The 22666-nt window shown below is 34.7% G+C and overlaps 1 long non-coding RNA gene and 1 pseudogene across 1 annotated transcript in view; both read right to left on the bottom strand.

The window, feature by feature from the left end:
- The window catches only part of LOC145518627 (uncharacterized), a 195530-nt gene that overhangs the window by 103085 nt on the left and 69779 nt on the right, over nucleotides 1-22666 (bottom strand). The window lies entirely within an intron of this gene.
- On the bottom strand, nucleotides 21965-22383 carry LOC145517365 (non-histone chromosomal protein HMG-14 pseudogene; annotated as a pseudogene).

Below are 22666 nucleotides of genomic sequence, written 5' to 3'. Positions count from 1 at the left end.
CCATCAGATGTTGGCAATATGATCTCTGGTTCCTCTGCCTTTTCTAAAACTAGCTTGAAATCTGGAAGTTCATGGTTCACGTATTGTTGAAGTGTGACTTGGAGAATTTTGAGCATTACTTTACTAGTGTGTGAAATGAGTGCAATTGTGTGGTAGTTGGAGTATCTTTGCCATTGCCTTTCTTTGGGATTGGAATGACAAGTGACCTTTTCCAGTCTTATGCCCACTGCTGAGTATTCCAAATTTGCTGGCATACTGAGTGCAGTACTTTCACAGCATCATCTTTTAGGATTTGAAATAGCTCAACTGGAATTCCATCACCTCCACTAGCTTTGTTCGTAGTGATGCTTCCAAAGGTCCACTTGACTTCACACTCCAGGATATCTGGCTCTAGGTGAGTGATCACACAATCGTGACCATCTGGGTCAAGAAGATCTTTTTGGTACAGTTCTGTGTATTCTAGCCACTTCTTCTTAATATCTTCTGCTTCTGTTAGGTCCATATCATTTTTGTCCTTTATTGAGCCCATCTTTGCATGAAAAATTCCTTTGGTATCTCTAATTTTCTTGAAGAGATCTCTAGTCTTTCCCGTTCTATTGTTTTCCTCTATTTCTTTGCACTGATCACTGAGGAAGGCTTTATCACTCTTTGCTATTCTTTGGAACTCTGCATTCAAATGGGTATATCTTTCCTTTTCTCCATTGCATTTTGCTTCTCTTCTTTTCACAGCTATTTGTAAGGCCTCCTCAGACAGTCATTTTGCTTTTTTGCATTTCTTTTTCTTGGGGATGGTGTTGATCCCTGTCTCCTTACAATGTCACAAACCTCTGTCCATAGTTCATCAGACACTCTGTGTATCAGATCTAGTCCCTTAAATCTATTTCTCACTTCCATTGTATAATCGTAAGGGATTTGTTTTAGATCATCTCTGAATGGTCTAGTGGTTTTCTCTACTTTCTTCAATTTAAGTCTGAATTTGGAAATAGGAGTTCATGATCTGAGCCACAGGCAGCTCCCAGTCTTGTTTCTGCTGACTGTATAGAGCTTCTCTATCTTTGGCTGAAAAGAACATAATTAATCTGATTTCAGTGTTGACTATCTGGTGATTTCCAGGTTTAGAGTCTTCTTTTGTGTTGTTGGAAGAGGTTGTTTGTTATGACCAGTGTGTTCTCTTGGCAAAACTCTATTAGCCTTTGTCCTGTTTCATTTTGTACTCCAAGGTCAAATTTGCCTGTTACTCAGGTGTTTCTTGACTTCCTACTTTTGCATTCCAGTCCTCTATAATGAAAAGGACATCTTTTTTGGGTGTTAGTTCTAAAAGGTATTGTAGGTCTTCATAGAACTGTTCAGCTTCAGCCTCTTCGACATTAGTGGTTGGGACATAGACTTGGATTATTACCGTGATATTGAATGCTTTGCCTTAGAAAGGAACAGAGATTATTCTGCCATTTCTGAGATTGCATCCAAGTACTGCATTTTGGACTCTTTTGTTGTCTGTGATGGTTACTCCTTTTCATCTAAGGGATTCCTGCCCATAGTAGTAGATATAATGGTCATCTGAGTTCTATTCACCCATTCTAGTCCATTTTAGTTTGCTGATTCCTAGAATGTCTAAGTTCAGTCTTGCCATCTCCTGTTTGACCACTTCCAATTTGCCTCGATTCATGGACCTAACATTCCAGGTTCCTATGCAATATTTCTCTTTACAGCATCAGACCTTGCTTCCATCAGCCACACAGTTCCAGACACAGCCACAGCTGGGTGTTGTTTTTGCTTTAGCTCTGTCTCTTCATTCTTTCTAGAGTTATTTCTCCACTGATCTCCAGTAGCATGTTGGGCACCTACCGACCTGGGGAGTTCATCTTTCAGTGTCCTATTCTTTTGCCCTTTCATACTGTTTATGGGGTGTTCAAGGCAAGAATACTGAAGTGGTTTGCCATTCCCTTCTCCAGTGGACCACATTTTTGTCAGAACTCCACCATGACCCGTTTGTCTTGGGTGGCCCTACACAGCATGGCTCATAGTTTCATTGAGTTAGACAAGGCTGTGGTACATGTGATTAGATTGGTTAGCTTTCTGTGATTGTGGTTTCTGTCGGTCTGCCCTCTTGTCTTACTGGTCTCTCTGACCTTGGACGTGGGGTATCTCCTCATGGCCCCTGCTCTTGACCTTAGATGTGGTGTATCTCCTCATGACTGCTCGCCCCTCCAGCACCCCACAGCCCCCACTCGCTGCTCCAGCGCTGCACAGCCTCTAAATAGTATCAATTTGTTTTTTTCATGTTACAAAGTGATTGGATAGTTAAACTCTCCCATAATAGATAAAAAGATGGATTTATTCTATTAGATAATGAAATGAAGAGTGTGAATTTCAGTTTTATCTTTAAATATGGAAATTATTTCAATAGATTTCATGTAGCTTTTTGATGTTCTAAATTAGTCTCAAAGTCTTGATAATGTTTTATTACATATTTCAAATACAAAAGTGTCCAACTGTATTCCCTAATCCAATGTGCCTTGAGCAGGTGTCAGAAAGGGCTTTAGAGAACCTCATGAATAACTATAATGTTTTGAAGAAGACAATTTTAGCTATTATTTAAGTTAGTTGAATATCATATGAATGATAGCAGAAGACACAATGTACAATTAGCCTTCTCAAGAGCCATTTATATAGTGCTTTTATTTTTAATCTCATGTGCTCTTATAGACAAATAATTGTCATAAAATCATAGGCTTAAAATGACCTTATCTTGCTTAGGTATCATTAAAATGTATTACCACTTACTCACCTCAAACAGAAAAGGATATCTACATTGCTGTGCACATTTATTTTTACTCATCTTGGTTTACATTCAAAAGAAATATAATATGGTTTCCTTTGTATATAGAAAGGAACTCATACCTCAGAATAATTTTGCAAAATTACTGCTCTAAGTGTTAAAACTGGTGAAGATTGTAAATGGTTTTATACTCTCCTGCATCAGTTATTTTATGTAATGTCTTTTCAGGATCCAAAGTCATACAGGAAAATTATTCCAATCCATACTGGCCTATGTACTCCATCAGTAGTGAGTTCTTTCTTGGCAAAGGAAAGAAAATATGTCTTATAACTTAAATACTCTGAAAATCTGTTCTACAATAGGAAAAAAAGAAAAACCTTGCAGAACATTTGAAAGGGCATTGTAGGCAAAAATATCCTTTCTAAGCATATATTTATATTGTCAACTTTCTATATGAATGCTGTCTTAGTCATTTTGGGTCACTGTAACAAAACATCACAGATTAGGTAGTTTAAACAACAAATATTAATTTCTCAGTTTTTGAGGCTGGTAAGTCCAAGTTCAAGGTGCTGGCAGATTTGGTTCCTGGTGAGAGGCTTCTTTCTAGATTACAGATGCTACATATATTTTCTGTGTCCTTACATTATGTAAGGGCATGTGGTCTCTTCCACATCTTATTAGCACACTATTTCCACCATTGTGTTTCTTCCTTCATGATCCCATCTAAGCCTAATTACTCTCCAACTATCCTACTTCCAAATTCCATTGCATTGGGAATTAGGGCTTCAGCATAAGGATTTGGGAAGGAGGCAATTCTATCACAGTAAATGAAAAAAAAAAAAGTTTTATTTGCATGTCAACACAAAGGATCCTGAATAGTCAAAATAAATTTGAGAAAGAAGAATGAAGCTGGAAGAATCAGGCTCCCTGTCTTCAAACTACATTGCAAAGCTACAGCCATTAAAAAGTATAGTACTGGCACAAAAAGAGACATATAGATCAATGGATAAGGATAGAAGTCCTAGCAATAAACCCATGCACTTATGATAAATTACTCTACAATGAAGGAGGCAAGAATACACAAGGGAGAAAAGACAGACTCTTCAATAAGATGTGCTGGGGAAACTGTACAGCTACAGTAAAAAAATGAAATTACAATATTTCCCAACACTATATATAAATATAAACTCAACATGGATTAAATATCTAAATGTAAGACTGAATATCATAAAATTCCTAGAGGAAAACATAAGCAGAACACTTTTTAACATAAATTGCAGCAACATTTTGTTTTTTAATCTATCTCCTAGAGTAATGGAAATAAAAACAAAACCAAATGGGCTTTAATTAAACTTAAAGATTTTTGCACAAAACAGAAAGACAACCTACAGAAGAAAATATTTGCAAACCATACTACCAAAAGTGTTTAATTTCCAAAATATACAAACATCTCATACAGTTTAATACATGAAAAAAAACCTAATCAAAAATGGGCAGACAACCTAAATAGACATTTATCCAAAAAAGAGATACAGATGACCAAACAAGCACATGAAAACACACTCAATATCATTAATTAGTACAGAAATGCAACTCAAGCTACAATGAGGTATCCCTCACACCAATCAGAATGGGCATCATTAAAATGTCTGCAAATAATAACAAAGATGGTGTGGAGAAAAATGAGCTCTCCTGTACTATTGCTGGGAATGTAAATCGGTGCAGCAACTATGGAAAACAGTACGATTTTTCTTACAAAACTAAAAAATTGAGTTATCACATGATCCTGCAGTCTCATTCCTGGACATATACCCAGAGGAAATTCTAATTCAAAAAGATACATGCACCCCAAAGTTCATAGCAGCACTATTTACATTAACCAAGTCCCAGATGCAACTTAAATGTCCACTGAAGATGCATGAATAAAGAAGAAATAATACTCAGTCATAGAAAGGATGAAATGATGCCAAGGGCAGCAACATGGATGAACCTAGAGATGATCATACTTAGTAAAGTCAGACACAGAAAGACAAATATCATGTGATATCACTTGTGCAATCTAAAAAATAAAAAAACAAATGAACTTATTTAAAAACAGAAATAGACTTACAGAAAATAAACATGATTATCAAAGCAGGGGATGAGGGGAGAGATAAATTATGGGTTTGGGATAAGTTATGGATAAATAGAAAGGACCTATTGTATAAACAAGGAACTATACTCAATGTCTTGTAGTAACATAATGGAAAATAATCTGAAAAAGAATATATACAAACAGACACACACACAGCTGAACCATTCTGCTGTATACCTGAAACTAACCCAATATTGCAAAATTAAATATACTTAAAAAATGGTCATAAAATAAAATAGTTACTGATCACTCTCAAGAAAAAATGTGAAGCAACACAGCAGAAATACCAAATAAATGTAACAAGAAAGAGATGCTATTTATATTTATCTCTGCTTACATTCTTCGAGAGCATAGAAACATGGACTCATTTCAGGTCAGATTTAACTTCATTTTTGCTTTGTCTGTTTTCAGATCAAAGCAGCAAGGATATCTTTAGATTTGTTGTTGATTTACATCAAACTATCCTGTGTCAATATGCATGATTTTTCACTTATCATGATTCTGAATTAACCACTCATTTTTGCTAACTACTAAAACAATATATCTCCTAGGTTAATACCTATATTCTTTAGTGTGACTGGTTATAACCATATATACACACAGTCATGTGTGCTTATTATAACAGGTTAATTTATTAGGAAACTGAGGCACAACTATTTTAAATGAATTGCCCAATTTCATATTCAATTGAAAAATCCAGACTGCAAACTCAAGTCTTCTTATCTCAAACTCATTACAAACATTATGTTTCATTCAAAGCTGAAAATTCATGATTAGGCATACTGATTTCAGAATATCTCTTCCTGGTATTTTAAATTTAATCCCTGAGTGTTAAAATTAAAAAAAAAAAAGTTTGACACAGAATCAGTTGCATCACAGACATTAGACTTTAAAAGGTTAACAAGATATATTCACAAATATTTTCCCCTGACCTAGCATTAGACATCAACAAATGGAAAAAAAAAAAAAAAAAACAAGATCATAACATGACAATTTTGTTCAGAGAACTTCTTACTAAAAGAGGAGTTAGCAAAACTGTACATGAAATTAATTCACTCAGCAAATATCTATTGAAGTAATATAACCCCTGGCAGTTTAAGACATTTTGAATGAGGAAAACTTAAGATCTGCTGTGACTGCAAATTAGTTGATACATCATGAAAGTAGAAATAGTACCTATTATGTTGTGCTATTGGGAATGAAGAAATATTTTAGAAAAGAATCATCTGAACTGTGAGTTTTCAAAAGCTGAACACCCTAGGGATATTGAAAAATAAACTCAGTACAATGATTACTTAGTATACAAAACATGACTACTGACTTTAGCTCTAATAGAGAATGCTTCTACAGAATTTTAATGAAGGCCATAAGGATTTCATGTAACAATATTCTTAATTAACAAAGGGAAAATCTTAAAGAATTAAATGTGTTTTCATAAAAAAAAGTATGTTCTTTTTGTTCTAACTTTTACAATAAGCAATATTAAGTCAAATATAAACATTTCTTAACTGATTTGGAGCAGCATGTTAATCTATATATTTATTTCAAATAAATTTAGAACCAAGTAAGAGAGTAAAATAATAAAAAAATACTTCAAAATGAATATAAAATCTTGTTTTGGGTTGAAAACTCTGAAGACAAATTCAAATCATATAAATGTAGTGTGATGTGAACTAACAAAATGTTTGATCATTATTAGTAATATACCAGGAAACCACGTTAAATATTTCAGTATTATACTCATTTTTAATTATATATGTGTATTCAACATGATAGCTAATTATATTACATATACCCATGTTGTTGATCAAGAAGCTTTTATTATTTTACCATTAATATATTTTGACAAAATGTCTTGTAAGTGTCTTGAAAATCACTTCATATTTTAGTAAAATTTTTAATTATTTTCAATTTTTGGTCTATCCAAAACATATAAATACAGAAACTTCATCACAAAATGTAAGTTAAGTTATAGGGAAGCCTGTAGCTCAGAGGGCAAAAGCATCTGCCTGCAATGCAGGAGACCTGGATTCGATCCCTGGGTCAGGAAGATTCCCTAGAGAAGGAAATGGCAACCCACTCCAGTACTCTTGCCTGGAAAATCCCATGGACAGAAGAGTCTGGTAGGACCCCTACTGTTCATAGGGTTGCAAAGAGTGGGTCACAGACTGAGCAACTTTACCGACACTGACATATATCTAGTATTTGGGCTTCCTGGTGGCTCAAATGGTATTAAGAATCTGCCTGCAGTGAGAGACCCAGGTTTGATCCCTGGGTCAGGAAGATACCCTGGAGAAGGGAATGGCAACCCACTCTAGTATTATTGGCTGGAGAATTCCATGGACAGAGGAACCTGGTGGGCTACAATCCAAGGGGTCACAAAGAGTCAGAAACAACTCAGCAACTAACACACACACACACACACAGATATTTTTTATTTAAAATATGTGGATCTTTAACATTTATCTATTATATAACAAACAGACACATATTAATCCTTTATTGTCACAGTTATATTTATCGATAATGTGAAATAGCCCTACAGTAACAGTGTATCTTTTCAACATAAGTACCCCTTTCTCTCTTTATACATTTGTTTATTCCAGGTATTAATCTCCCAACCATATTTCTTCATTTGCAGTGCTTCCGTGCCTGCTGTAGTAACTTACAGCTGCAAACATCTGGACTCCTGCCCTGAAGCTTCCTCTAGTTGCAGCAGCCTGCTTGGCCACCCAACGTTAGACTGGAAGCACCAGGAAAAATACTTTCCCCAGAGTTCAGCTTTCAACAAATGACTGATTATAGTAGTTGTATAAATACACAGTATTTGTCCCTTGAGGCATGGGGTAGCTCTGAAATGAACATTCTAAAATAACTTCCAACATACAGTGAGTCCCCTACATCTGAACAAGATTAGTTCTGAGAGCACATTCATATGTCCAATTTGTTTGTAAATCCAACAAAGTTAGCCTAGGTACCAAGCTAACACAACAGGCTATATAGTATGTACTTTATATGTCATAGAGTACATAATAGTCACTGATGATAATAATTAATTAACAAGTGATATACCATTAATTTAAAAAAAGTTACTTTTACTGGACTGTGATTTCAATAGATTTTTTACCATATGATTTAACATTTTACAAATGAAAAATCATATAGCTGATAAAGTTGGCATAATTTTTTGCACTATCAAGGACTGAAAATTAAGCATATTCCTGTTACTAAAATATGCTGGGTAATGTATAGCCTAAAATTTAAAGCATATGGTATTATGGAAGATTATTTACATCTATACTCAATATTTCAGTTTCCAAATTATTGGAATTATTCAATTATTGAAAAACCCAATAATTTTGAACCAATAGTGTTGATTCAAGAATGATAAATTATTATACAAAATTTATGTTACACACTATTTCTAAATTCTAACACTGGTTAGTAATTGCCTGTCCCAAGTAACAAAAAACAAACAAGAAAGAACAAATCAATGATTCCCTATCTTAAATAAATCTTAGGCCCCTCCAACATGTTGTCCAAATGATTTATAGAATTTTAAGCTCTATATCTGGATGCTGTCTTAAATAAAGGTCTGCTAAGCTAAATTTCTCACTCTGTACATGAAGGCAGTGACCTCTAAGAAAGAAAAGTGGCATCATGCAGAAGAGATCTTACTTTCTAGCTTTGTTTTATTAACTGATTTATCTCAGTAAAAACAGCTAGTAGGTGCCAACTCAAAGTCATACCTTTAGCTTCTAAATCTGAGTTTATTGTTGTTTTCAGTTACTGGGTCTTATCTACAACATATTAAGTCAAAGCATGGTTGTTTACCTTGGAAGCAGTTGTCTCATACACACACAAACACACACACACACACACACACACACAGAGCAACATAGTAAAAGAAATCTCTATTCCACAAAGCTTGTATAGAAAAATGTTTATGTAGATGACATGCCTTGCCTAGCAAAAGGATAGAAAAAAGTACATTGAATGTCTTTAAATATTGAGCTCTATGTAGCAGTACCAGTTGGGTCAAACTCATAAATAAAGCAGCACTACTATGGGAATAAATAAAAAGCTTCACTATCAGATTAATGTTTCTTTAATTATTGGATTCTAGTTTTGATAAAATTTATGGCTATATTTACCATGTCTACAGTGAAATAACATTCTGTGAATCAAAACTTAAATGTAAAAACACTGAGTTAACCAGAATAAAAAATATTTAAAAGCAAAAAAGAAAATCACAGGACATATTAAGAGATCAATGCTTACAAAGAAAGGGGCCCTTCTAAGGAATCAGAACAAGGTCTCTCAGTAGAATCAGTTTACTGGCTCAGTCGTGTTCGACTCTTTGCGACCCCATGGGTGAAGCATGTCAGGCTTCTCTGACCATCACCAACTCCCGGGGCTTGCTCAAACTCATGTCCATCGAGTAGGTGATACCATCCAACCAACTCATCCTCTGTCGTCCCCTTCTCCTCCTGTCTTCAATCAGGGACTCTAGCGCTTTGCCTTGCTGTCAGCCACCAACCTCCTTCATGTTCCCCTTCATTCGCTGAGACTCTGGGGGTGGTTCAGTGACTTGAAGTGCCTCGACTAGAGCACTTTCTTCCATGTGGTAGTCACCCAATTATTTGTTAACAGAATCAATGAATATAGATCATAATCTCTGGCTGTTAGCTAGCATAGGGAAAGACACATATCAGTTACAATCTCAGTGACTGTAACCTCTTTGGAGAGCATTGTGGAATACACAATTTGATCAGAGACAGTGGAATCAAATCCTGCTTTTGATATTTGACTGCTGAGAGTTTTTAAGCTTCATCTCTCCGGCTCCCCCTTTGTCTCACATCTGGACAAGCTGATAAGAAGATCTGGAGGCTCTTTGACACAAGTGGTAGTTTCAAACCACTCATGCCCCTTGCATAGCATAGGAATCCTTAGCACAGCCCTACATGCTAAACACTATAGAAACCTCAAACCAGTCTCCCATCCTTACATACTTAAGCCACATTAAAACCAGCTTAGGAGAGCTGCCCTTATCAGGAGCCTCATTATGTGAATAATAAAAGTTTTCATACCTTCTTTTTAAAATTTATTTATCTTTAATTGGAGGATAATTGCTTTACAATATTGTGTTGCTTTCTGCCATGTATCAACATGACTTGGCTGTAGGTATGTGTGAAATGTCATCAGTCTCAAAACCTGAAACAAACTTTGAATGGGGTTCCATCCTTCCCTACAGCACGGCCATAGTGGAGTACAGACCAGAAGATACATCTATAGCCTGCTGCTTCTTAGTGTGTCGAACTAACCCTAGTGCTTGCCCTTTCATTAGGACTGTCTGCTCAATTATGCTTCAAATCCCTGTTAAATCCAAGTATTCTTTAAAGAAATTTCTTTGCTCACTTACATTAGTCACAGTATACATCTTTTACTTATATCCTGTACCTCAACTGATTTATGCACAATTAGTTCTTTGCTCTATTTTGTGGTGTTCATATTTTAAAAAGCTTATTATTCTGTAATTAGAAGGCAAAGAAACATACACTTTAAATTTATTGCTGTGTAACTATGATGGTTAATGTTATTTGTCAATTTAATGGGGCCACAAGAGTGCACAGATATTTGGTAACGCATTATTCTGAATGTGTCTGTGAAGGTGTTTTAGATGAGATTAGCATTTGGATCAGACTAACTAAAGTAGGTTGCCCTCCCTTAGGCAGATGGGACCCATCCATCTGCTGAAGGCCTGATCAAACAAAATAAACAAGAAGGGTGATCCTTCTGCAAGTAAGAGAGAACTCCTGCCCAACCGCTTTTATCTGAAACTGAATCTCTCCTGGCCTTTGAATTTCAACTAAAACACTGGTTTGTGTGTGTGTGTGTGTGTGTGTGTGTGTGTTTCTGGATATCAAGCTTGCCATGACTGGAACTCGTACCATCAGCTCTCCTAGATCTTTAGCTTGCTAACTGCAGATCTTAGAACCTGTCAGTCTCTCTATAGTGAGTACACATACACTCAGATATATGTATACAAATATGGTGTTTCTTTGGCAAACTATGAATAATCCAATACTCTTCATATTTACTGTTGATATTGAACTTTTTTTCTTATTTTACTCTTTATTTTATTTCATGCTTACTAAATCACTTGGAAAAATTAACAGACTTAAACACTGATGAAAAAAGTCTAACTATAGAATTGGCGGCTGAGATAAAGTTATTTAAAGGTCAAAATTAAGAGAGCTGAAATCTAGAGACTAGTGTTTGGAAGCCATTGACTGCAGGGTTCCACGTCTGATTTTTTGTAAACATTCCTATGATGTTCGAATTTGAAGGAGATTTCAGATAGGTATGCATAGTATTGAGAGCCTATTTTCTCAAAAAGTCCACTGAATACTACTGTACTAAGAGCATGTAGCTACTTCAGAGGAATGAAGTCACTAGGGGTAGGTGTCCTCCAAGTGTAATACTCCAAGGATTGCTTATATAAAAACTATTATATATTTCCCTATGGGTTTGTTATTTTACTTACTTATAAGGAAAATCATGTGATGTTCCATACTATTAAAGGCCAATTTTAATTAAAACCTAACATTAAGCTTGAATATAAAATACTGATATACTCATAATTCTCATTAAAATGTATATATTTTAAATAAAATTTTCATTCGTCCCATTCCTTGTGATCTGCCAAGTCGTGTGCTATCACTATGTTACTACAGTCATTCAGATGTTAATAACTGACCTCAGTTCTAGGAATTACTCTTAAATTTGTTTAGTACTGTTCCTATAATGAAAGTACCACAAAAAAAAAATAGCTTTTCAAGTTTTGCACTTCATTTGGCATATATTATCCACCAATAAACCTCAACTATTTGTATATTTTAGGACTATACCATTTTCTCCACAGGAATATGATGCTAGATTCTTGGAATTATCAAAGTAATTACTGCATTATTACCAATATTCATGAACTCTCTCATGAATCAAAATATACTTCTTATGTTAAATCACTTGTAACATAAGCTTCTGTTTAGTTTTAAGCCCATGAGAAAAGAAAAGATAAATGCATTCATTTTGCATTAGCGAGAAGTAACATTAAAAAAAAAATGCACAGAGTAGATGCACATAATTTACCCCTATGTAAAGAGACTGATTGGGAATGCAGTCACAAGATAAGATAAATCTATGTACTTTGGTCAAAGCTTTCTTTTTTCTTGTGTGCATGAGTGTGTGTTCAGTCACTTTAGTCATGTCCCACTGTCTGTGACTCTATGGACTGTAGCCCACCAGGCTCCTCTGTCCATGGGATTCTCCAGATTGAGAGAAAGCTGAAAATGAAGTCATGATATAATGCATTCTTATCAATTAAAAACATTTCAATTCAGAAATGTTTAGTATGGAAAATATGCATTAATAATCAAATAAATATTCACATTTAATAAGAATAATTCATATAAATACTATTTTAACATATTAGGGAATAAATGTTTTCTACCATGAGATAAACACTGAAATAAAAATTGACAGAAATAATTTTAAATGGTTTAATGTTAACATTTTACATCATTCTACATAATTTAGCACAACATGGCAGCAATTTCTGAATCGTATGTAGTGACCTGAAAAGCTAACAAATCTGGCAAGGTATTTTCTTTCTCCTTTCTCCTTGGATGAGCTATAAATACTTAGAGATTCTGATTTTTTTGGGGGGCGGTGGGGGTGCCATTTATATGCCACACTGTAGTGGTGTGGTCTTATATCCTAGGCATCACTTTTTTTTCCAAGAATATAAAATGATTTTACTTCACTGCTTTTCAAGTTATTTTAATATTTCCTATAAATAGAGATATATAATATAAATGGAGTCATGTTATCAGACATTAAAATAAAACATCTAAATAGACTCAATGAGATACGACAGGCAGCTTTTATATGATTGCTGTAAGTGTATTAATTATTACTTTGGTAACCGAGTGGTGTAGTATTAAATTAATGACATGTTCTAAACCCTTTCATTGACTGCATGTACCTCTAAAATGTTCAAAGTCTAAACTTTATAAGAAACTCTGATTGCATCTCTTATTGAACATCATGACAGATGAAAAAATGGAGATGGACTCTAACAGTGGAAATAAGCAGCCTGTCTTATACTTTTACTCTGTAGGAATGGTCACATTCCCTGTATGCTACTTTCTTTCAGGAGCAAAAACAATGATTTATTTCCTGGAACTCTAGTAAAGTACTTTGCTGTTACAGGCACAGGAACTATGTTTGATGTATAAAGTTGTAAGTGGAATTTCCATCTAAACAATTAGCTAAATAAATAATTTAGAGAATATCATAAAAATTTTTGCTTTGTTTCTTACACATTAAAAAGAATAAAAATGACAACCCTTTCACCTAGACGTTATGCACACCAAATGTAATTCTGTGAAAAGTTTCCTTCACATGAACCATTCCAAGTGTCATGGGAAGCTAGACATGGTTGAACTACTGTTGTAACTGTTATTGATATATTAGCAGTAGGAGTAGTGGAAAGGTACACAGCTGTTAGCTGGAAGAATAAGCTAGGTGTAGAAACAGTTGTAGTATCCTATATATTACTTTTTCAAATATGCATTTTGAAGTTTTATAATGGCTGACATCTACAATAATGTAAAATTTTATGGAAACACAAAATAAGGATATACTAAACAATCATATTTTATTTCAAAATATTGTCACAAATTTCTAAGCATTTAAACAAAGAGGTCTACAATGTTCATTTGACCCACGGAAGTATTTGATAATATTTTTATCATTAGCATGACTCAGGAGGGTCATTAACCTCATTAACTGCACTTGAGATCTTCAAACAAGCCAAATATTTACTAAAAACTAAAACCATTTAGAACTTACTTTTTAAAACGAATGAATTCAGAATAGTCAGTACAGTGATTTAAAGAGAGATTTATGAGAAAGATAGAATTGAGCTTTAAAAATGTTTTATATATTTCCCACAGTGAATATTGTTCAGATTTATTTTCATACTATTGTGATAAAATAATCTATAAGAATAAAGTATTACTGTGGATTTCAAAATGCTTAGATAGTGCTATTAAGTTTCCTAACTTTTTACTTGAAAATTTTTTTGAAATATCCACTAGGATATTAGAATCCAGATTTATATATGTATTATTATTTGTGGATCTTTAGAGACCCTCTTATATTATTCTGTACCTCATAAATCTTTAGACCATTGATTCCCTTCACCAAAAAGCTATATATATTAATCTTCTCACAGAAATTAGACCAGATAAAATTACCTATTTTGTGTCTTTCTTACTTTTCTCATGAATGTGCTGTCCCTAAAAAATAATTTCTCTTCATAAAATAATGAAAAATAAATTCTTCAAAGAAAGCCAATATTTGCTTTCATTCATTATGAATTATCATTCATTAATGAATGTTATTTTTCCTAAGTATTTTCAAAAAACATTATTTCCAAAGGGCGTTTGGATTAGATTTTATAACTATCTTGCTAGTTCCTAAATCTGTGATAAAATATACATTCTTCCTATACTCTGAGTCTCCAGACTTAGTTATACATCAGAAGGTAAATAAAGTTAAAGATAATGGGGTAGATTTCTCAAATCCTTTTATGATGAAAATGTGACAAAAATAGAGCTGTTAAGTCTTTGAGAAAATTTGAAGTTGTCTCTCCTGGCTTTACAATAAAATCCCTGCTATCAGTAGAAACTCTTTATATTCCTCTTTATAAAGTGAAAAAATGTTGTATCTCATCAGAATTTAGCTCTTAGATGCTTGAACAGTCTAAATTCTTTCCAGAATATTAAAACCACAGATATGGAATTTCTAATAGATACTGAATTACTAACAGATACATATCAAAGAGAATTTGTTGCTGTACCATACTATTTTAGAAGTATCAGTCTTAATCTTGGTATCCATGTTTGGAGAAATAAAGGAGAATACCTTATGGCTATTAGGCATGGTTCTCTGTTTCTCTGATGAATAAAGTAGATAAAGCTAGAGATCTGCCAATCTATCACAATGCCAATGTACTCTGCCACCTTAGGAAGTAAGCTTAATTCCTATCATTGGTAAAAAGCTATATAAATTAAAGTCAAGAGACTCACTCAAAGCAGAAAGTTACACTGAATTCAGAAGACAATAACATTTTATACCTGATAGAGTAAAAGTACACACACATGTGCACACACACACACACACACAAAGCAACAGAGGTAATTTAATTATTTCTTATACCACAGACTTTTATTATGATGCTGTATAGTAAAAATAGAAAGAATGAAAATCTTTTTTTTTTTTTTAATAAATTTATTTATTTTAGTTGGGGGCTAATTGCTTTACAATATTGTAATAGTTTTTGCCATACATTGACATGAATCAGCCATGGGTTTACATGTGTTCCCCTTCTAAAAACAGAAAGAATGAAAATCTCTTAAACTATGTAATAACAATCAAGCATTAGAGTGGAATAAAGAAATTTTCAACCACAGAATTTTTATTCTGTGAAACATTTCCATGTATATTTTAAGTTCAGAGACTTCTCTCAGCAAAAGTCAAAATTAAACTCTACTTGAAGCAATTACTTGAAGTATTCCAAAAATAATTCATCAACGTTGAAAGACAAAAAACAAATTTCTGATTATGGTTTATAAAATGGCTGTGAAATAAAATGCAGCAAGTTTAGTTTTAAATTTTAAAATTATATAGTTTTCAGAAAATCAGAAAGATAGTGATACGATATATAGGAGTGACATAGTAAATAATAAAAGAGGAAACAGGAACCTTCATACACTGTTGTTGGGAATGTAAACTAGTGCAGCCACTATGGAAAACAGTATGGAGTTTTCTTAAAAAGCTAAAATAAAGTTAATATGTGATCCAGCAATCCTACTCTGGGCATATGTCTAAAAATGATGAAAACTTTAACTCAAAAATATACATGGACTCCAATGTCCATAGCAGCACTATTTACAATAGACAAGACATGGAAGCAACTTAAGAGTCCATCAACAGATGAATAGATAAAGATGTGATATATATATATATATATATATATATATCTAGGGGTTATCATAGGGCTTCCCTGGTGGCTCAGAGTTAAAAGGCCCACCAATGAAGGAGACATACGTTAGATCCCTGGAAGGGGAAGATCCCTTGGAGAACCATATGCCAACCCAATCCAGTATTCTTGCCTGGGTAATCCCATGGACAGAGGAGCCTGGTGAGCTATAGTCCATAGGTTCACAAAAGAGTTGTACATGACTCAGCAACTAAACAACAACAAGGAGTTATCTTACTAAATGAAGTCAAGTCAGACAGAGAAAGACAAATATATGCTATTACTTATATGTGGAATATAAAAAATACTGCAAAGGAATTTATTTACAAAACAGAAAGACTCACAGACATAGAAAACAACCTAATTTATGGTTACCAAAGGGGAAAGTAGGGGAAGGATAAATTAAGAATATGAGTTTAACAGATACACACTACTACACATAAAATAAAGATTTACTGCATAGCACAGGGAGCTATATACAATATCTTATAACAACCTATAATGGAAAAACAATCTAAAAATAATATACTTGTATATGCATATATGTATAAACTGAATTACTTTGCTGTATACCTGAAACTGGGGCTTCCCAGGTGGCACCAGTGGAAAAGAGCCTGTCTGCCAAAGCAGAAGACATAAGACTCTTGGGTTCGACTCCTGGATCAGGAAGATCCCTGAGAGGAGGGCACAGCAAGCCACTCCAGTATTCTTGCCTGGAGAATCCCATGGACAGAGGAGCCCAGCAGGCTACAATCCACCGGGTCACAAAGAGTTGGACACGACTGAAGCAACAGCAGGCATGCATGTACACCTGAAACTAACACAGTATTGTGAATTAAGTATAACCAAAAAATAAAAAAAAGACTATTACTAGATATTCTGTGAGCATTTAAAGTTTGAGCTGAATGACTATCCAGGCTGAATTTTGTTGCTGTTCAAGCAATTTTGTTGCTGTTGTTGTCTCTCAGTCATGTCTGACTCTTCACTACCCCATGGACTGCAGCATGCCAGGCTTCCCTGTCCCTCACTATCTCCCAGAGTTTGCCAAAGTTCGTATTTATTGTATTGGGGATGTCATCCAGTCATATTATCCTCTGATGCTCTCCTCTCCTTCTGCCCTCAATCATTGTCTGTTCACATCAGATGACCAAAATACTGGAGCTTCAGCTTCAGCATCAGTCCTTGCAGTGAATATTCAGGGCTGATCTCCCTTAAGATTGACTGGTATGATCTTTCTGTTCAAGTGTCTTTCAGGAGTCTTCTCCAGTACCACAATTCGAAGGTTATCAATTCTTTGGCATTCTGTCTTCTTTATGGTTCAGCTCTCGCAAATGTACATGACCACTGGGAAGACCACAGCCTTGGGTATACCAACCTTTGTTGGCAGAGTAATGTCTCTGCTTTTCAACACACTGTCAAGGTTTGCCATTGCCTTCCTGCTAAACAATCCCTCTCTGATTTCATGGCTGCAGTCACCATCCACAGAGATTTTGGAGCCCAAGAAGAGGAAATCTGTCACTACTTCCACCATTCCCCCTTCTATTTGCCAGGCAGTAATGGGGCCAGATGCAATAATCTTATTTTTTTTTTAATATTTAGTCTTAAGTTGGCTCTTTCACTTTCCTCCTTCACCCTCATGAAGAGGCTCTTTAATTCCTCTTCACTTTCTGCCATTAGAGTGGTATCATCCACATTTCTGAGGTTGTTGATATTTCTTCTGGCAATCTTGATTTCAGCCTGGGATTCATCCAGTCCAGCATTTTGCATGATATACTCAGATATAAGTTAAATAAGCAGGGTGACAATATACAGCCTTGACATACTCCTTTCCCGATTTGGAACCAGTCTGTTGTTCCATGTCCAGTTCTAGCTGTTGCTTCTTGACCTGTATACAGATTTCTGAGGTCAGGTGGTCTGATATTCCCATCTCTTTAAGAATCCCCCACAGTTTGTTGTGATCCACACAGTCAAAGGCTTTGGCATAGACAATAAAGCAAAAGTAGATGGTTTTCTGGAATTCTCTTGCTTTTTTGATGATCCAACGGATCTTGGCAATTTGATCTCTGGTTCCTCTGCCTTTTCTAAATCCAGCTTTAACATGCCTGACCCTATGTGTTTCTTCTTTCATGTACTTTCAAGATTTTATCTGTATAAAACTTACCAACTTAGACTATGACAATAACGTGTGTGTGTTTGTGTGTGTGTATTTATTCAGGATTCTCTGAGCTTATGAACCCAAAAATTTGAGTTTTTAACAAATTGTGGAAGGAAGCATTATCTCTTGAATTTTTTCCATTCCTTTTGCAACTTTAAGTTCAAACATTTTACACCATAAGATATTCCCCTGATTTTATTCAACTTTGTTTTTCACAACTTTGTTTTCTTTAAGTCACGCCTTCAAATGGATAATTTCTCTTATCTATAGCTTACTAATGCTTCTCTAACTTCCATTCTGTGGTTAAATTTAAATTGTATTTCCTTTCCAATTTCAAACATTATTTGTTCCACTTTGTTTATTTTTTATAATTATAGTTTTCTGTAAATATTTCCTATATATTTGTTATGAACAAAATTTAACTTTTGATCATATTCATAATGATAATTTTAATATCTTGTCCACAGGTTCTTAAGTCTGGATCAATCCAATTATATTTTCTCTTGATAATGGGTTGTTTTCCTTTCTTATTCTGTTGAGCAATTTTTATTATATCTAACAGATTGTGAGCACTTTATTGAAGACACTCTACACTCTGTTTTTCCAAAGATTAATAATTATGTAACGATAGTTAACATTTCTGAAATTAAATTGTTTCCTTTGCAGTGTATAGTATTGGAATATAAATATTTTAGTTTAAATATGACCTCTTAAAATACATCCTGGAGTCAATTGGAGATTTAGGCATAAAAAGCTTTCCTTAACTAAATGTTTCCCTTCTGGTATCTTCCCTCATATTCTTTCAGCAGTGGTTGGGTAGTGGGAAAGTGGAATTTTAAAAGTTATTTTTGTATTTTAAGAACATGCTTACCTATATAATTAAAATAAATAACAACTTGGTCAAACAAAACACATTTGTTACACTAAACTTTAAATTTTACCAAAATAATGTGTTGCTCTACAACTGACATGCAATCTAAGACCTTCCTGAGCTGAAATAAATAGGCCACAAGATATTTCTCTAACACAGATGGGCTTATTCAGGATCAGCAGAGGATTGCAATTGAAGGTCTGCAACAATGGCAAGTGAGTTTCAAGCCTCCACAGGGCAAGAAAAGGAGAACAATTTTATTGTACAGAGAGGAAAAGAGATTTGGGAGAAATATAATAAACAAAGAATCCATGGCTCTTCATGGGCTGAGTCTTTGGCTGGAAAGAAAAGGTGTCTTCTTTCTTCTCACTGGGCTCTACTGAGGCAGGCATAAGAGCTTTCCCTTCTGGTCTCACATATGTATTTAATTGAGGTCTCTTTTATTTTTTTATATATATGGTAAAGTGTTTTTTATATATGGTAAAGTGTTTTTCATATATGCAGTGATGAAATTAAAAGATGCTTGCTCCTTGGAAGGAAAGCAAGGACAAGCCTAGACAGAGTATTAAAAAGCAGAGACTCTCTTTGCCAACAAAGGTCCACATAGTCAAAGCTATGGTTTTTCCAATAGTCATGTATGGATATGAGAGATGGACCATAAAGAAGACTGAGAGCCAAAGAACTGATGCTTTTAAATTGTAGTACTGGAGAGAGTCCTTTGGACAGCAAGGAGATCAAGCCAGTCTATTCTAAAGGAAATCAATCCTGAACATTCACTGGAAGGACTGATGCTGAAGCTCCAATACTTTGGCCACCTGATGCAAAGATGCAACTCATTGCAAAAGACTCTGATGCTCAGAAAGCTTGAAGGCAAAAGAAGTGGGTGAGATGAATGAGAAGAGGATGAGATGGTTAGATAGCATCACCAACTCAGTGGACATGAATTTGAGCAAACACCAGGAGGTATTGAAGGACAGAGGAGCTTGTGGTGCTGCAGTCCATGGGGTCACAAAGAGCTGGACACTACTCAGTAAACAAACAACAACCAAAAAAATACAAAACCCAAAGTATATGTGGTTCTACTGACCAAAAGAGCAATGGTATAAATTGTCTGAGTAAGAATATGAAATGATTCATTTAAGGAAAACAAACACTTCCTCATTGTTCTGGTTTGGTTGATTTTGGGTAACTGAAGAATGGAGCCCCATCATTCAAATGCCACCTATCAGGACTTGCTATTCATAAAGACAAAAATTTTTACTCAAAACTTCAAAATCAGGCACTCTGCAGTTTGTCTCAAAAGCCAAATGTTCTTAAGTCCAGCTCTTTCGTCACTTTTCTCTTGATGTAATTCTGCTCTTTTCAGAACTGTAAGGAGAGTTTATGTGGCTTTCCTCACTTCCCTTGACCCTGTGTTTTTTCATTCCATGAACACTGCCATACATCACTGAAAAGGGATGTCTGACTTTATTTGAGGAAGACCTAAAGTAGACCTTGGGTCTAAAGCATTAAATAAAGTATAAACAATTTACAGTCTGTAGGTTGAACATTATTACTTTATTCAGATTAGTATTTTTGTTTGTTTGTTTTTCTTTCTTTTTTTTTTTAAAGCCACAGTTAATTATCAGTTCTGTTTTTGGAACCATTTGGCAGTTATTACATTAAAATATTAGTTAATCAAATCACTATCCTTTTTTGACAAATGAGGACATTGAGGCTCAGAGAATGAGAGACTGAAGGTCTCTAATTATATATATGCATATGTCTTTCCTGAAAAAACATATATATATATACATACATATACATTTCCTGAGAAAACATATTCTCTTAAAAGTAGAAACTGAAAACTTAAATCAGTTTTCTCATTCATTTCAGTAGAGTCAGTTTCAGGGAACTTATCTTGCAGCTTATATATCATTGTGATAACATCATTTAAAAGATTATTAAGAATTTGAACTGTCAGTCCATTTGTAAATGTTAGCTCTTAAATTCAAACAAATATGCCTGTCTTCTTAAATTAAGATAGCTAAACAAAAAAATACATATGCACCATTACAACTTCTGCAGAGAAATCTATGGCTAATATTTTCAATCATTCTCCATACATTTATGAGGATTGCACTTGTCAGACTGTTACAAATTATATTCATTGATAATAACAAAATCCATTTTTTTGGTTATCTGTTTTTCTTTTTTTTTTTTCTTTTATTAACTGAGATTTTATTGATTGTCTTGAGGATCACTACACAGACATTTCAATTTGTACACAATTCTTCACATACGTACCAGAAATCTAAAATATCATGTAGTTGTGATTCTTAACAGTTATTCCAGTGACTTTCCAGCTTAAAATTCGGAGCAAACTTTCCTTAACAGGATATCAAGTACCAATATCTTCAAATATTGATATGCTGTTATGTCATAAGTCCCACTGATTCACAATTTAATATCATATACACTACATACCCAAACTGTCAGCCGTTCACAGCACATTAACCAAGTTACTAGGAAAACTGGACTACCATGACCAAAGATGTTATAGAGTGCACAAAATTCTGACCAGGAGAGCCAAGGTCAAAAAGTGGTTTGCTGTAGGAAATAATTCTACCAGAACAATATTGGAAGAGAATTTAAAGTGTTCAAGACATTAAATGCACAACTGACTCCACACTGCCATTTAGTATGCTTTTGAATTATAGGATATAAAAGCTACCCCCCATCTATGGAATGTTAAGCTGACACCCAAGACAATCAAAGCCTCCTGTATCCAATATCCCACTATTTTCTGGTTGTACCAAAAAATAAACAACCAGCAAATGATTTCACCTCTTAAAAAAAAGCATTTACACTTAAAAAATGGGATGAGGTGGGATTCCCTCCTTTTTAAAAATGTTTCTAGAGCTACTAAAAAACTAGCATTTACAAAATAGTTGATAAAAATATTCCTCTGGATTGTACAAGAAGGGAAACAGGGACCACTGACAGGACTGGGTGTGTGGTTATTAATCAGACTTGGCTTCTTTCTCTTCTGCTTCATCAGAGGCTGGGCCTCTCCTCGTTTTTAGTCTCTCCATTTTCTGCAGATAAGTCTTCTTTAGTCTCTTGGTTGGCCACTTCCACCTGTTTTCCCTTTGCTCCTCTTTTCCCTTTTGTTTGCACTTTTTTGTCTGAAGATTTATCCTTTCCCGCCGCCTTTTTTGGCTTCGTTTCCACTTTTGCAAGAGCCAGTTTAGCTGACAACCTCGCCGATCTCCTCTTGGGCTCCTCCTTCGCCGCCCCCCCCCCCCCCCCCCCCCCCCCCCCCCCCGGCAGAGCTGACCTTCCTCTTGGGCATCGTGGCGGCGGGGCGGGCGAGAGCCGGGTGCCTGAGGGCCGCGGCGCACCGAGAGCATTCGCGAAGCTGAGTAGCCTCGGTTATCTGTTTTTCATCTAAACATTGTTATCACTTTTACTTCTCTCAATTGCAGAATTTTATGCTATTTAAATAATCTCAATCAAGTTAGTTTTATAGTTATTTATTTCTTTTCCATAAATAACTTCCAATTTTATGAAGGTATTTATTAAAGCATATATGCTGAGAATTACTTACATAATATTCTATTTCTGAAATTGCTTTT

This window comes from Giraffa tippelskirchi, chromosome 8, assembly GCF_054371585.1.
Source record: "Giraffa tippelskirchi isolate mGirTip1 chromosome 8, T2T-mGirTip1v1.2.pri, whole genome shotgun sequence".
Classification (NCBI taxonomy): Eukaryota; Metazoa; Chordata; class Mammalia; order Artiodactyla; family Giraffidae; genus Giraffa; species Giraffa tippelskirchi.
Note: the sequence above shows the minus strand (reverse complement) of the source record. Positions and strands in the feature narration are given on the sequence as shown.